The following is an 18,972-nucleotide window of genomic DNA, read 5'->3' on the forward strand; positions in this document are numbered from 1 at the left end:
ATACACACCTGGGGATAGTTGATTGTCACAGATGAAACGGATGACGCGGGTTTATGGGTACCTTCTATATTTCAAGTTCAGAAGGGTAATTCAGTGGAAACAAGTGGTCATTTGACCGTTATTGATCGAATCAGATCAGCAATATCTGAATGAATGAATGAGCATATTTTTATGCCATTGTACCAATATTTCAGCAATGTCACGGCGGGGGACACAAGAAATGGGTTCACACATTGTACCCATGTCGGGAATCGAATCCGGGTCTTTGGCATGTGGAGCGAACGCTTTAACAACTAGGCTACCCCACCGCCCCCATCAGTATCTAAAGCTTATTAAGTTTATAAGTTAAACTTCTTTGTCAAATTCCCTTGTTTTGATTTGTCAATCCAAGCAGAAATTCCGAGTCATATGTATAAAGAAACAGACTAGCAAGGAGGGGAACACAACCGACTTGTAGGTGATATTACTGTCAACTGGCCTACTACACTGTTGGGCCATATTTCTGCTTACTTATAAACTACAATTGTAGGTGATATTACTGTCCACTGCCCTACTACACTGTTGGGCCATATTTCTGCTTACATATAAACTACACTTGTAGGTGATATTACTGTCCACTGCCCTACTACACTGTTGGGCCATATTTCTGCTTACATATAAACTACACTTGTAGGGGATATTACTGTCAACTGGCCTACTACACTGTTAGGCCATATTTCTGCTTACATATAAACTACACTTGTAGGTGATATTACTGTCCACTGCCCTACTACACTGTTGGGCCATATTTATGCTTACATATAAACTACACTTGTAGGTGATATTACTGTCCACTGGCCTACTACACTGTTGGGCCATATTTCTGCTTACATATAAACTACACTTGTAGGTGATATTACTGTCCACTGGCCTACTACACTGTTGGGCCATATTTCTGCTTACATATAAACTACACTTGTAGGGGATATTACTGTCAACTGGCCTACTACACTGTTGGGCCATATTTCTGTTTACTTATAAACTACAATTGTAGGTGATATTACTGTCCACTGCCCTACTACACTGTTGGGCCATATTTCTGCTTACATATAAACTACACTTGTAGGTGATATTACTGTCAACTGGCCTACTAAACTGTTGGGCCATATTTCTGCTTACATATAAACTACACTTGTAGGTGATATTACTGTCCACTGGCCTGCTACACTGTTGGGCCATATTTCTGCTTACATATAAACTACACTTGTAGGTGATATTACTGTCCACTGGCCTACTACACTGTTAGGCCATATTTCTGCTTACATATGAACTACACTTGTAGGTGATATTACTGTCCACTGGCCTACTACACTGTTGGGCCATATTTCTGCTTACATATAAACTACACTTGTAGGTGATATTACTGTCAACTGGCCTACTACACTGTTGGGCCATATTTCTGCTTACTTATAAACTACAATTGTAGGGGATATTACTGTCCACTGGACTACTACACTGTTAGGCCATATTTCTGCTTACTTATAAACTATACTTGTAGGTGATATTTCTGTCTTTTTAAGAAATACTCTCGTAGATGATATTCCTGCCCACTGGTCAACTAAACTTAAACATTATATTGCTGTCTTTCTCGCCAACTGCACTTCCAGAAAATATTCTGATGTAAGGTTGAAATAATGAACGGTTACTAAGGGATAAGCTGTGATAACCTATCACATCTAATGCTGAGGTCGACGGCATTATTTCAGATACCATACGAGGTGTAAATAGAAATGTAACGAGAAACGAGGTGTAAAATAGTTTATAAAAAACGATGAAAATACTACTGTGACCTAAACATGCGCTATGTTTCTATACGACGTTAACGCTAGCGCTTCTCTTAAACGCAAGATATATTAATATACTGAACCGCAAAAGAAACGTCACCATGGATAGATATATTTGAAACCTTATTTGACCAAACACTGTAAACATACTTGGAGACATATTAAAAAGATGAAACTTGGCAAAACTGACCATCAAGGTTGAAATTAAAGTGTCAACACACCACTAGTCTCTGGGTAAATGGCATGACAAGACAGTATCTCGTGTGTCCGCCATGTGCATTGATGACTGTCGTGCAACGTCGATACATGGAATGGATGAGGCGGTTGATGAAGGCCATAAGGCACTTGAGCCCACACTCTAAGGAACGCCTGACACAGTTCAGCTGCAGTTGTTGGCCTTGGTTGGACGTCATTCAGCCGTGTTTGAATCTCGCCCCGAGGTGCTCATGATCAATGGGATTTAAATCGGGACTGAGGGCAGGCCACTGCATGGTTCAGATGCCATTCTGCTGGAGGATGTCTCTTGTTGCTCTCGCAGTGTGAGCACGGGCGTTATCATGGCTGCGTCGACGTGCCAAATGAGGTATGGCGTGTGGTCTCAAGACTTGATCAATGTACCGAGCTGCTGTGACACCATTGCCTCTCCTTGGACCGATGTTCTGGAAGACCACAGGGCCGACCCTCTGTGCAAGACCAATTCCAGCCATCATGATGCTCGGACCATCCCACGAGTCTCTCTCAACAACACAAGCATCCAAATAAAGTCCCCCACGGCGTCGCTAGACTCTGCTGTTAAGATGCAGTAACGGCTCTCGTCTGAGAAGAGGACTCTTCCTAACTGGTGGCGCCAATGCTGGTGCTGTGTTGCCCACTAAAAACGGTCCCGGCGATGACGTGGTGTCAGAATGGGTCCTCGGTGTGGCCTGTGACAGTGGAGGTGTCTGCTCGTCAATCGTCGACGAACGGTGTCCGCACTAATGTGCCGTTGGTGTGTCACCATGGTCTGTCGAGCAGTTTCCGCAGCAGTTACAAAGCGATCTTGAAGATCCAATCTGACGATCCTGACGTCGGGTGGTGACCCTTGGTCTTCCACTACGTGGTCGGTCATCTGTAGTGTTGGTGGTCTGGTACCGTTGCTGGAGCCTGTATGTGGTCCTTACGTGGACTTGAAATGATACTTGCCGGGCGGTTTGTCCAGCTTGCAATCGTCCGAGGGCTTGGTGTCGCTAATTTCTTGTCAATCTTGGCATGTGGTAGCAATTCAATAACGAATGAATGTTATCCGCTCTTGGTGGATTTTTATTAGGCAAGAAATGGGAGAACGCATTTCAATTTGCACGGAACTCAAGTGAAATCGAGTTACCATGGCCGTTGCCGTTATGCATTTGGCGATCGTTTCTTTTTTGTCATCTGCTTTGTTTTTTTATCATCAAATTACATTTTTCCGGACAAGGTAATGTTACATTTTAGAAACTTTGACAAAAATTACCCATATATATAAATGACAACTTTTCATGCAATGTTACTTTGGGGGACGTTTCTTTTGCGGTTCAGTGTATAATACAAAAATAACACAAACATCCCCCTGCATGCACTTGTTATTCATACATGCTCACGTGATCGTTGTTGGAGCACATGTCATATCCAATATGATGGACTGTGACGAAAGACCCTGATTGTCGCTTCGCGAGAAGTTGAAGAGATTTTAGATATAGGGGAATTAATCGATAAACCAAAAGACCAACGAAACAAATGTTTAATTGTTATTTCGGAAAGTGTCTCTTTCGATTAAACGGCGAAACAATTTCAAACCCAAGAAGTGGGCGGTAAATAATACACATTCTTGGGCACTTAATACTCGTAGCAACCAACATATGGAATGTGAAACGGATAAAATCCAGTGTTTGAAAGTCCCGATAACCTTAAAATTGGCTATCTAAGTTATTTTCTGACCGTGTTTGACTTTCTTTGTTGGACATAAACCTCCTCTTTTTTTTATGGTTGATAATGTATATACTCTCACAGAATAACCACAAATATACAAGTGAATGCAATGAAAGCTCATTAAGGCAATACGCAGACGTTCAGCATTGCATACGCAGAAGAGGTTGACAACTGATTAAATGAAAAATAAAAACGTTGCATAAACACAAAGTGATATAACAGAAAGTTGCTCTAAATGATGTTTATCGCCTACTGTCAACTACACGGAGAAATGCCCGCCTACTGGCCTACTGCACGTGTAGGTGATATTTCTGTTTACTTAAATATAATACTCAAAGATGATATTTCTGCCTATTTGCAAAACATTCTCGTAGGTAATATTCCTGCCTGCTGATCAACAACACATTCAGGTCACATTCATGCCTACTGGTCTGAACTACACCAACAGGTGATCGTTTTGCCTACTTCTGAAATACACCAGTTGATGATATTCCTTTCCTTTGGTAAACTAATCGAAGGTGATAACCCTGCCTACAGGTCAATTGCACACGTATGATGATAGTCCTACATAACAAAGCAAACCTTTGTTATCACGCAAAATAACGATCAAAGTTTCGAATAATCTTGGAGAAAAAGAGAATAATTCGTCAATCATCTACGGATAAATTGAGAATAATTCGCGAAATTATCAATCCGCGGATTTCAGCGAGAACTATTTTTTTGTTCTATGGCCCATATCAGGAATAGTCTGTCACACAATCAACGCGTGAAGGGTCATGGCTGTCCTCTCTTATTGAATCATGCTAAAGTTTAAATATGTGATTTTAATGCTGTGAATGAATTGCGGGTAATGTTTGATAAATTAACACCAGTTAACACCGGGATATTCCGGCCTTGATAATGTTGTCCGCAAATACTCTTTTTGACATCAATGTTTGATTTGTAATCAACTTGCATTGTGTTTCCCAATCGATAAATCTACATGTGTCTGTACTTTTATATTGTGGTTTGATTAATACTGCCGTGTCGATGGTGTTATCACTGATACATGCACTTTGGTAAACCAGATATTAGAGAGACTCTCTAATCTGTGTGGCGACACAGTTGATAACAACATGAACTCTCACCAAGCTGATCGGTGCATATGCATTTGCATCATAAACTTATACTTGATTTCCATGTTATCTATATTGAAACCAAATATTAACTATGTGTGTTTCTATGTGTATCACATGCCAGCTGTCATTGTGATATAACAATAGAACTTGTACATTTAGACACGTTTTACATGTACTGTAGAGGGAACAGAAAGACGGCCAATTAGAGAACTGAATGTCTTGTATTTGTTTGTAATTAATGTTCTGTTTTCATCAATTTGTACATCCAAGTAGTTTCCGGCACCTTGATTTGTCCTTTTCACCATATGTTTGGTCACGTGTAATTTTATAACTGATGTCTTGGCTATCTGTGTGATGATATGTCACATATTTCAAGATTTTCCTTGTGTTGATGTGTGCCGTATGTTAAAGTACGTTCAAATGACTAGACGAACCAGAATTAAAATGAATCACATATAATTGTTTCAATATGCACAATTCTGAATACTAAGATTTTGAAACAAGTATCACACAGGAAAGAAACCCTGTTGCGTGTCATCTTCATACGAGGGTCAAAGTCTATTTGATATCAATACTGGAGGGCCACAGGCCCATAGTACATGTATTGCATTGAATACGAGGAGAGGCCGTCCACGATACAAGTAACTTTAAAAATGACATGGCATTATATGACAAAAATATATTGATAAGTTACACATCATAAGCACAGTTTTTAGATCCGTGATTTTTTCATACATCACATTGTACCATTTTTGTGGTAATTGGTAACTTGTCATATTAAATATTTAACCAGTATGTTTTATTGCTATTTATAGGAAACAAATAAAGATAAACGCCCACACTCTACATGCGCCGTTACATTAATTTTGTTTGTTTGTTGTTTAACACCACACTCGGTTGGATGATTGCGGTCTGTAAATAATCGAATCTGGACGAGAAAATCCAGTGATTGATATCATGAGCATCGATCCACGCAACTCGGATACGATGACATGCATCAACCTATTCAGCGAACCTGACCACCTGATCCCGTTAGTCACCTCTTACGACAAGCATGGGTTGCTGAAGACCTATTCTAACCCGGATCTTTACGGGTGTATTACATTTAATGTATATTAATTAAATCTTAAGAATGAGCACGACTTTCTTCCACTGAATCGCTGTATTGTTGTTTCAATGATAAATAATTTAAAAAAAGCCCAAATATTTATAAGAAGCATCTGTTTCTACTTTGTTTTGCTTCCGAAATACCACATTTTCCCAAATTCCTGTCCCAAAGAATAACCATAATCCTTAATACAATCAAGAAAGGACGTTCTTTATATTCATTCACAGAAGGTATTTGAGACAAGTGGAATTAGTAACATGTGGATTCTCAAAAACCGCAAAGGATTTGCTTGACTTTTTGCGATCTCGGAAAGAACCAGGTCCACTTCTGTTAAAACATTTGATTTTGTAACTTCGTATAACACTATCCCACGTGAGAAACCTAAGGCTTAGCTTCATTCTTTGATTGATGGAGTTTTGTTACAAAACGTGGTGACCATAGATATAGTTACATATCTCTCTTCAGGTGTTCAGGTCATTTTGCCAAAAATGAATGCAAATGCTATCGGTAGTTCATTGAGAAACAATATGCAAAATGCTTGAATTCATCATTGATAACATCTATGTAACATTTGGAGGAAAGACATTTAGGCAAGAAGTAGGTACCCCTATGGGCACCAAGTTCGCTGATCTGTTTCTTTATGCATAAGAATCAGAATTTCTAACCCGATTGGCGACGTCAAAACAAGGTACATGTATTTTGGCCATTAAAGGTACAATTGAGCATGCTCTTTCTAGATTTCAAACATCGTCATGCAAATGTGGCTCAGAAGTTTTTTGATCAAGGTTTTAACATTCAATGCCTCAGTAAAGCTTTTAAAAAGTTTTACGGTAGACATATGGCGGACATTTGCAAATTTAAGTCATCAGTGACGAAAGTTATGTCAGACGCAATTCCCTATTTTGCCTTGTGCCATATGTTCACCTTTTCGCGAACACTGGGTAGCATCACTATTTGAAAGTGATTCACAAACGCTTGCTCAAGATAAAGTCGGAATCGTAAATCGACTCTGTTTGGGGAAGAGATGTCTAATGAATATGGAGCGTATTTGTCGCTTTCATTTTATTGCAAGTGTATACCTTTACTGAACATGATAACCTTAGTATTATCTGTATTTAACGTTCTTCTAGTTATTATAATATAATTTTAATTCATTTAATGTTTGTAGTTATTTTACTGAATTTGAGGACATAATATTATCAGCAAAGAGTTCGGCAAGTTTACTAATCAAGAATTTGACGAGAAACTCACTTACATGAATCTCTATTTATGTAACATTATTTCAAACTCATGCTTTAATATCTTGATAAGTATTATAGAATTTTCATTTTCTTAGTTATCCTGTGAAAACGAAATAAAATCCATAGTTTACTACAACATACTGTATAAAATGCTTTGGAGAAAAAAAATGCTCTTATTATCAAGAGACCCGTGAAGATGAGGGGTAGAATAGATCTTCAGCAACCCCTGCTTGCCGTAAAAGGCGATTTTGCTTGTCGCAATAAGCGACTAACGGGATCGGTGGTCAGGCGCTATCATCGATCCCAATTCTGTGGATTGCTGCTCATGATATTAATCACTGGATTGTCTGGTCCAGACTCGATTATCTACAGACCGCTGTCATATAGCTGGAATATTGCTGAGTGCGGTGTTAAACAACAAACCAACCAACTTATAGTTCAGACGAAAATATCATTTTTTTATTTATGGTTGAAATAAAACATAGCATTTTGCAGGAGGTGCAAGAGTGTTATGCCTATGTAATATATTCACATAATTTGATGGTTTTTTTTTAGTATGCTAATAATTACACAAAGTGTCTATTCTTTTTGAGAATATGATGTTTCCAAAATTGAATTGGAGAATGTCTCTAACTAAGGAAGTAAGATGACAAGAGAATATTTCCTGGTGTCAAGTCATCATTTCCTGAATACTTATCGTCGTTCATAAGAATAGCATATGATATGTCTTCTCTTGATAATGGTAAATCCAGCATATCACTGGCAAGAGCGAAAACATCTTCTTATTGATTTCACTGAAAATCAAATACTAAATACTAAATACAGTTTTAAAGATTCTGTCAATTTTTTTTATATCATTATCATTTTCATTTTGTTTACACATATATTTGTATACCTTTCTGGCTGCAATATGGCAAGATAACGAATCTCCATCTTTGAAGTCTCAGGGAGCTATTTGTGAGTATGGGGTATGAACAGCAGAAAATGCGTACCTTTTCGCGAACACTTTGTGTCATGGCTGGTATTGAGTGAGCCATTCGTGAAATATTCACCAACATTCCCCCTTCACGCCCAATGAAATCCTTTCGGCAGATGATCGAGACTGATTATCCTCAGGCGTTGACGTTTTCTGTTAGACTATCACATCGAGTATAGTTTCATAACTCACAACCCCTGCTTTAATGTACTATGTTGTAAACAGCACATGCAAGAAATGCTTTCGATGACATGTAGGGTGAAAGGCAATCTTATCAGTTAATGCATTACCTTGTCACACTAAGATTCCGTTGATTCTCCTTATGAGTACTATGTGCACGTGTACGTACCCCGTCGATTTATTCCTGGTGCATTTCCTAACCTGGCATATATCAATATCAACTCATTGACTCGGCATTAAAAATTATCTTGTCTCTGCAAATAATAACAACAAATCATCATGATTCAGTCTTATGAAAAAAGAAGCTGTTTGCCTCAAAATATACAATGTTGGAAAGTGATTTAAAAAAAATGTATTATTATATCAAAAACGTCTGGTTGTCAGCTGAAGCTGAAACATATCTAGTCTCCATTAAACATTCTAAGACAAAGCAGGGCTCGTAGGTTAGAGACGCTTGTAACATTGAGTAATATATATTACTAACTACGACATTTGTTTTAGTGTATAAACTGCATGCGTATATATGAATACAGGGTATATCTGCCTCTGTCCGTAAGCATCATACGGGTATGTGTATGGCTGCCTACGTTAGTGTATGTGTTATATGTATGTGTGAACATATGTGTGTGTGTATATATAGATAGATAGACCCGGGGTAGAATAGATCTTCAGCAACTCATTCTTGCCGTAAAAGGCGACTATGCTTGTCGAAAGAGGCGACTCACAGCAGACACTTGGGTGCAGCAAAGAATGTTGACTTTAGACTCTTGTTATCTCTCTTTGTCTGTCCCTGAAGGAGGATTTAACCTTGTTAAACAAGGACAGGATCCGACACTAGTTTCGAGACAATGATAACTGGGCACTTAGGTTATCAGTGAATTGATTAACTGCTGACACATGTGTCCTGTATAATATGATTTGGTTGTCGTTTGGCTTAAAGTCGAGGGTACCTAATACCACTCGATACAACTAAAAACAGAAAATACAGAGCATTCAATATTTATAAAGGAGTGAGTGAGAGAGTATGGTTTTACGCCGCTTTTAGCACTATTCCAGCAATATCACGGCGGGGGTCACCAAAAAAAGGGCTTCACACAAAATACAACGTTTGTCCGGTGATGTCATGGCCGTTGCTAGTAATCTGCCAAACTCTATACAGAAACGCTGATCGTCTGCAAGTCAACTCTCCACTGTGACGTCAGGTCAACTCAGATCATTAACTCTCGGGACTTTCCTGACATTTTAACAACATTGTTTGTCAGTAAAAATGCCTTTAGAGTTATTTTCTATAAGACACTTGTATTAAAATGCTTTTTAGTGATTTAATCCCAAATTATTAGCTTACTGTACACATCCTTTAAGCGTTGTGACATATAAACGCCAAAAGGCTGGGGCTGCTGGAATAGTTCCCGACATAAAGGGACTTTTTGAAAGTTGAAGTGGTGGGTGCTTCCGGTAGGGCAGATCATGCTAATTTTTTTCGCGAACACCTGGTGTCATCACTGATTTTCATGACTTGGTTGATGCATGTCATTGTATCCCAATTGAGTAGATCCATGCTCATTATGTCAATTACTGGATTGTCGGGTCCAGACTCTATTATTTACAGACCGCCGTCATATAGCTGGAATATTGCTGAGTGCGGCGTTAAACAACGAACAAACAAACAAACAAACTGATTTTCAGTGATCCATTCATATAATTGTCAACACTATTGTGCCTTTTACGCCAAATGAAACCTGTTTCAGCGAATAATCGAGATTGGTTGTCACCCTGGGTCATATTTGTTCATGTCACGTCTCGTGCCACTCTGTTCCCCGGCTTTATTTCCGTCACCGCTCGGCAATCTCCGGCTGTCGTCGTGATGCAGCGTAAGTGTATTCTGTGTTAGAGAATTAATGACCTGACTATTTCATTTTCTTGTGATCTAATGACACTCTTAAACCAAGTAATGACTGAATGTTTGTTATCTCTAATATGTTCGGTACCATATTCCTGTCTTAATTTTTTTTTTTTGTATTTATGATTTGCAATCATTAGTGGAATTTATATCTGTATTCAGATATTTGACATATATTTATGGTCATGTTTGCCTACATCAATACTAATTGTACATAGCTTGTTATGAATCTTTGTCATTTGTCACAAGCTCACTTCTGCATTAAACCTACTGCGTTTCCATTTGTGGGAGCAGGGGAATCAACTCACGAGGTAACGGGTTTACCTGTCAAAATCTGCAAGTTGCAGACGATCTTCTGCAAAGAGAATAGGTCCATGTGTTTCGGTAGGAGCTTCGGGTGCTTCTTCGACTTCTGCCATATTAACGCTCCAAAAGCGTTAAACCCTATACTTCAAATTATGCTACAAATAGTGCAACGAGATCCCTAACAGACTAAATTTCGGCCATTGTTGTCGCACTGACCTAATTCTGGAAACATCCAATGAAAGAGGTTTCATCAAACTTTTGACCAATCAAAATGAATGTAATAACACGACCATCAAAGGTATATACAAAATGATCTAAGAATAAAACGAAATAGCACGCAAGCGAAGCAACTGTTACGATTTGCGCATATGATGAGATAACAGTACAAAGTAACTTATTTTAATGATACTTGGAATGGACAATATATTAATTATATCTTTACTAAAAAGTCAATTACCTTTTTTAAACGAAATTGTAACGTTACCTCTTAACGCATACTACTAAACATTTGAAAGGGGCTATTCTGGGTGTCCAGATGTGGGATTAATCTGACTGGGTAATTAAGTAAAGTGTCGATTGAAACAGCGAAGTAAGGATATGATGAACAACTTCTTTATTACAAGTAAGGGCGACGTTTCGATGTAGGTTCTAAAACCGTTATCAAGCAAGTGACGGTGTTAGACCCTGCACCGAAACGTCGCTCTTAATTGTAATAATGAAGTTCCTCATCCATAAATCCTATCCTTACTTAGTACTCCAACTTCTAAATGCCTATCAAAGAAGAATACAGTGTAGTATGAAAGGTTGTCGAGACATGTTTGTTTTCATCATAATGATAGCACGGATAAACAGATTGACAGTAGTAACAACGCATGTGGTCTGACGTTGATAAATGAATAATTTGTATACTCGTATATGCAAGGGGCTGACGTATGGTTCCTGTAGGAAGTGACAACTTGGAGACGATGGCTTGCGGTATATATAGTTTTACTTTATACATTTAGATATATACATACAAAAGACACCCTGTGCCAGGTCAGCACATAGTGGTAGTGGTTGTTGTAAAGGTGCCCCGGAGCACCCAGCCTAGCCCTAGCTAGGCTAAGGGTAAGACCTTTCTTTTCTCCTCCTTTTCAGTCTCTCTGGACCAAGGCTTATATAGCCAAGGTCACCTGACATTTAGTAAGTAATAAATATAAATGTAAACAGTAATTCATCAGTGACATACTTGCACATCTCGTTGAGGATGGCAGACGGTCGATGTACACAAAAATGGGGATTAACAATTAGGATAAGCATCTTATAAATAACAGCAAGTAAGTGTTTCAAGGCATATAGATGTCATGGCTCCAGGGTATTGAGCCTTTGAAATTAAATGTTCTTCAGACAATGGGTGTCGTAAATAAGTCGCTATGACAGTAGCATAATTGTGAGATCAATCAGTCTGCACGTTAAACATATTCCATGACTGTATAAATATTCAATTATTATTACCAATCTAGATTATGAAAACAAGCAACCCAAGCTAGCTATGTTCCACATGAAATAAGGACCAGAAAAAAATTGTTTGTCAGATTTTATTATTATTTTTAACGCACATTCGGTATATAATGACAAACTTATTTTTAAACACATATTCGGTATTTAATGGCAAACTTGTGACATTCGTCGCAATAATGAGACTCACAGGGGATAGAGGCAATATTACTGTTTCGGAGATGAGTACTCACTTTTAAATAAGGAATGCTATGTGAAATATTTGGGTTTTTTTTCAATCACAAACTATTGGAGGTGACGAAATATGATCATTAAATGTGAATTCGTAACCAGCACTATACATGTTACGGATTGTGCATTTACTATCTGGAAATAATCCCGCTTTTACGATTTCATCATAACCATATATATTTCCGTTGATGATTATTTTTATTCTAATTCAATAAAATACACATTGTGTAGGTGTTTGTTAAGAAGTATATTCAAGTTTAATTCATTTGATTTACGGCTGTAGGTAAATTCGTAACCAAACTAATTCGTAGGCATGAAGAATTCGTAGCCAATCCCAACTCGTAGACAATATTCACGGTGAACTCGTAGTTAAAACAAACAAAATTGGGAACTAGATCACAACGGCGACATAGAAGCGCATATTGTCTTTCAAAGAAAATGCTCCGAAACATAAACGAAACTTGTACCCAATGAAGGAAGTGACCCAACGAAACATATGCCCCTTGTTGAGGTAAGACTTCAATATTCCAATCAGTATTAACGATATTGATAACATTAATTATCATTTAATTCCAATTTTAAAAACAAGTGTCTACGAATTCGACCCGGTGTGTCTACGAATTCAATGTAAATTGTGTCTACGAGTTGGCGCATACGCATCCCTTTATAAACACACTGTCTTTATGTTGCAATAGCCTGCAGGCGTATTAATAATGGGATATAAGGAATTTTGTATGGCTAAACTTTCTGCTTACCTCTTGGCCTAATTTATCGATAGAAGTGGCTAATATAGTTTCATTTATTTAAATAGAATGTATACTAAATTAATTATTTGGGTTCATAGTGCTTTGAGTATATATTCTGTATCTCTACTTTTTCATGATAAAATATTCGTAATTGTCCATTAAGTTTCATATGTTTTATCATCCTAATTATGCTCAAACACAGCCGCTAGGATTGTCTCGTGCTTTTGCAAGTACCATCACACCACCCCTCTACTTAACAGCCTACATTGGCTTCCAGTTCGTCAGTGGATAAGAGACAAACCTGCTCGTTTTTTTCTAATATTTGATTGAGAAGAGAGTGAACAGGAGGAACTGTAACCAAATAATCCTATCAATTAGGGGTGAAACAATACAGCAAGATCACGATATGATACGTTTCGCAACACGTATATTTACGTGGAAACGCCTTGACTATAAATATTTTACATCAGGTTACCAAAGAAAAGCTAGCTGCAGACACATGCTGGTAGCGCCTATTTATATTATTAAACTTGAAAAGCCTTTCACAAAACATTTCGTAATATTTTACTGGCAAAAACCCTTGGGTTGGGGTGGCGGTCATTAAAGAATTATTTTTATCAGCAAGTGCATTTTCTTGTATTGACACAGAAAAAAATCATTTAACCATATCGTTGCATGAAAACCTCACGATGCGCCGATGTATCGTTTCATCCCAAATGTCAATATTGGGGAACTGTAACATGGTTTATTATAATTATTGACTTGTTTTTGAGGTTCCTTAAAAATGTTACACATATTTTAGTAAATCTCTTTGAGAATTCCTGGAGACGTTAGGTCTCGAGACTTCAGTAGCCAGGGTTGACAGACTGGTCAGTTTTAAGTGACTTAGCTGACTGCATGTCAGCATGCAGAGATGGCGTGGATTGTGAGTCATGCTTTCAGTCACTGGTTTGCCAAGTCCAGATGTAATTACTTAAAGTCATCGTGATAGGTCTGGACTATTGCTGACTGCGCCTTACACACGTTCACCCATTCACAAATCTATCGATGATGGTAGATAGCTCCGAAATGCCACTAACTCGTTGAAGGATCACTTGATTTTCTCATGGTTTCAGTCACTGGTTTTCTGGTCCAGATTTGATTATTGTCTGACTGCTACCTAAAATAACATTCATTTTCTCATTAAGGACATCACTTGAATTTCTCATGCTTTCAGTCACTGGTTTTCTGGTCCAGATTTGATTATTGTCTGACTGCTACCTAAAATAACATTCATTTACTTGTTGAGGACATCACTTGAATTTCTCATGCTTTCATTCACTAGTTTTCTGGTCCAGACTTGATTATTGTCTGACTGCTACCTAAAATAACATTCATTTACTTGTTGAGGACATCACTTAAATTTCTCATGGTTTCAGTCACTGGTGTTCTGGTCCAGATTTGATTATTGTCTCACTGTTCATCTTTCAGGTTAGCTGGGTTCCTGTTCATCAAAGTAGGAAAAACAGCAGCTACGTCACTCGGGACAACCATCCTGCTTATACAGGTAACAATATGAAATTACATCCTGCAGGCTAGGATCACATACCTCTTCACAGGGATATCTTTTGGGGGTTCTGGGATAGAATAGATTAATACATTGCAGTGATTACTGTAAAAGTTGGTATTATTGGATTGTAGCAAAGTGTTACCTGGCTGATTGTGTGTAACTTGAGGGCATGAATGAATGTTCATGCTATCAACCATTGGGCCAGATTCATCTATTGGATGCTGTGATATATATAGCTGCAGTAGCATTGCCATCAGTGGCATACACATCCAATCGTACGGCTGACCAGTGTTTCTATTTCTATAATTGTGTTACAGCTCGCTCAACATCAAGGCTACATCCGTGTCAACTGGAACAAGGTTGAACAAGGTGTGAACCGGGCCAAGAAAGAACTCCATAAAGAAGCCAACAGGCGGTATCCTGGGATCTTACAAAATGTACGACAGATATGTTATAACCTCAGGCATACAACCAAGTGCACATTTCAACCATTTGTCAGTTGACGTGTTGTGGTTGTTGATGTACAGTCCTATCTGCTTATAGTGCCACCTTTTGTCCAGCAGACAATATGGCCTTGTAACCAGTGTGGCATTATAACAAGGGTGGCACTGTAACCAGGATAGCATGACCAGGATGGCATTATGACAAGGGTGGCGTTGTAACCAGGGTGGCATTATGTCCAGGGTAGCATTATAACCAGGGTGGCATTATAACTAGGATGGCACAACCAGGGTGGCATTATAACCAGGGTGGCATTATAACTAGGATGGCACTACCAGGGTGGCATTATAACCAGGGTGGCATTATAACCAGGGTGACATTATAACTAGGATGGAACAACCAGGGTGGTATTATAACCAGGGTGGCATTATAACTAGGATGTCACAACCAGGGTGGCATTATAACCAGGGTAGCATTATAACTAGGGTGACATTATAACCAGGGTGGCATTATAACTAGGGTGACATTATAACCAGGGTGGCATTATAACTAGGAAGGCACAACCAGGGTGGCATTGTAACCAGGTTGGCATTATAACCAGGGTGGCATTATAACTAGGATGGCACAACCAGGGTGGCATTATAACCAGGGTAGCATTGTCAGCAGGGTGACATTATAACCAGGATGGCATTATAACCAGGGTGGCATTATAACTAGGATGGCACAACCAGGGTGGCATTATAACCAGGGTGGCGTTATAACCAGGGTGGCATTATGACCAGGGTGGCATTGTCAGCAGGGTGGTATTATAACCAGGATTGCACAACCAGGGTGGCATTATAACCAGGGTGGCATTAAAATAAGGGTGGCATTGTCAGCAGGGTGGCATTATGACCAGGATGGTTTTATACTCAGGGTGGTATTATAACCAGGGTCGCACAACCAGGGTGGCATTATTACCAGGGTTAATGTTCTGAATTCGTCACACTCACATACTTGTTTTTAGCTATGTTGAACACCCGTGAAGATCTGATTCAGAATAGGTCTTCAGTAACCCATGCTTGACGCAAAAGGCGACTATGCTTTCTGTAAGAGGCAACTAACGGGATCGGGTGGCCATGCTCGCTGATGCATGTCATTGTATCCGAATTGAGTAGAACAATGTTCCTTGTCTGAACCAGACCACAACTGGTCGGTGGCTAGTGATGTGTTTAAGTAGCCCCCTTTCATCAAACATTGGCATAACACGTGGCTAGTGATGTTATTTTATGTTAAGTGCACTCAGAGAAAAGGGGAATGGTACATTTTTGCATGAAAGCAACATATTTTCTATACAAGACTGTTAATTTTGTATTGTGAAGTAATGATTCACCGATCATAAATATGTTTTTTTTTTTATTCCAGGCAAAGAAATTTGTGCAACAGAATGTCTTACTTGCTGGATCCTTTGCTGGCGGCTTTTTCTTCGGCATAGCTTTCGGAGTGCCTTGAGTGACATAGTAACTGTATCCTGGCATGATGTGATGTGTGATACAGAGGACAGTGTGTGATATTAACAGTGTGGTGCCTCTGTTTGGGGACCACGCGAATGGTTTACTCAAAGAGATTTGGCGTTTGGGAGCAACTGAGGGATGATGTACCAAATGTTCTACCTTTGTCTGTCCATACACAGTCTTGAGTTTTTTTTGATCTGACAAAAAAGCTTGGACAGACATCACACCGACCTGTTTCTAAACTGAATATCTGTATGACCCTGTACCTAGAAAATGGAATTCAGTTGATGTTCAAGAGAATTAAGTTTATCTGGTATTTAGGGTTTAGTCATTAATCAGACTGGTCAGTGCTTGTAGATCCATCTGGCAAGGACATACAGACATACTTTTCAATACTTTGTGCATACACTATAAACCTAGAAACTACCTATCACTAAAAGTTTATCATGTACCTTGAAATGAAATTCTTAACTTTACCATGTGTTTGTTGCAAGAGGCGACAAACGGGATTGTATGGTCACCCCGCCTTGGATGATGCATGTCATCGTATCCCACTTGCGTGGGTTGATGCTCATGATGTCAATCACTGGATTGTCTGGTCCCGAGTTGATTATTTATAAACTGCAGTCCCAGAGCTGGAATATTGCTGAGTGTGGCGTTATACAGCAAACAAACAAAACGTAACAGCAGATGACAGAAACTAAATTTTGAGTTATTCCCCCTAGATCTATTTCATTTTGAAAATATCATGAATATCTGGAGAAAGGCATCTTACATCATAATGCAAGATTCCTTGTTGAAACTACCCAGTGTTTACTAACATACACTATAAGTTATAGCAGGATCAAGAGCGGTACATGGGATTTTATACATCCCTCGTTAGGTTTTATACCACTCGCCTCCAGTTTGCGGGACGCTGAATAACTTATTTCCCTCGCAGGCGGGATACATCATATTTTATCAAGATCATGTGCACAATCAGATCTCAACATTCTGACATGGAGGTATGATTATTCTAAATATATTATCTTATATCTTTGTCTGCTGCTGTAGTTATTACTTTGTCAACAGTAAACAAAGCATAACAAACATATACTTGAAGCCAACCATTGTTGAATGATGGATAGATTGAACAGCTGGCAAACAGATGCACCCACGAAGAATGAATGCTGTTGATGTTTCAGTATTAGATGATTTCTACTTTCTGGTTTTGGTTGTGTCTTGTTAATATACCTGGTATATTGTTTCCTTTGATGAATATCACTACGACATGGACTCATGATATAATGGTAGACATGTTGAATGATTGTTGGATGAATGTTGAATTGTTCTCAACAAAATTTCGTATTTTATTTATTTTGGTTCTGCTGACCTCAGCTTTTTCTCTGTAATGTCGGCTATAAGAAATACAGTGATACGTGTAACGCTGTCCTCTGGGTGGTAAGACTCTCGGTGTTCTTGTCTTCTTGTAATCTAAAAAGAAATCTGAACTTCGTGCATGTCCCATGCTCTAAAAAAACTTTGAATGAGTACGTGGTGAGTGTGTTTGGGTGAATGACACTTTGAAATGTATTTCCGCTATAACATATCTTTTCAGCTTAATGTATGTGGAAAGTGATGCAGACCTAAAATACTGACCACTATCATGACAAAGGACCAATATCAAACCTGGGACTCAAACCCATGATCATTGAATCCAGGCATGCCTAAGGGAAGCAACTCTGCACAGGTATTTGGTGACGGATGACTGGAACACGGGTGTCACCTTCGAAGGGTTGAATGACATGAATCAGTTTGTATGGAATGTACCACAGGTGATGCTAAGCTGTGGGCGTCTAAGTGAATTTCAGGATGTAGTCAGTGATACAGATTCGTCTTTCGTGATCATGAAGTTATTTGCAATGTATATAAATGGTACCAGTGTTAAATGGTAAGACTACCACATATTTGATCAGTATTTGTGTTATGTTACAGCATATACGCTACTGTTAACTGTATATCTTTTAGCTGTAAAATATTTTGAATGGATATGAATGATGACGAAAAGGCAAATGTCTATTACTTGCTGTGTTAATTATGGATTTTAACTTCTGATTTACATCTTTTTACAACTTTCCCATTTTCATGGAAACTTTAAATAACTTTAGGACAGGTAAATACTTCTTTCCTTCACTGAAATGCCATGACAGGCTTTGCATTGTGTTCCTGTGTAGAACATGTACACAATGATGCTGGCATCAGATTAACTGTTTCAGCCAGAACCTTGTTATTGTGATTTGAAACCTCTGACTTTATCAGAGTCAATTGTCCACCAAACTTGTGGTGGAATAAGTAGCAATCAGTTCACTTTAACAGTGAGCATGTTGCTGCTGAGTAATATGTGCTATTTGTGTGAGCGTGACGTCTACTTTTCCAAGAT

Source organism: Haliotis cracherodii, unplaced genomic scaffold, assembly GCF_022045235.1.
Source record: "Haliotis cracherodii isolate W230 unplaced genomic scaffold, xgHalCrac1.p SCAF_7, whole genome shotgun sequence".
Lineage (NCBI taxonomy): Eukaryota > Metazoa > Mollusca > Gastropoda > Lepetellida > Haliotidae > Haliotis > Haliotis cracherodii.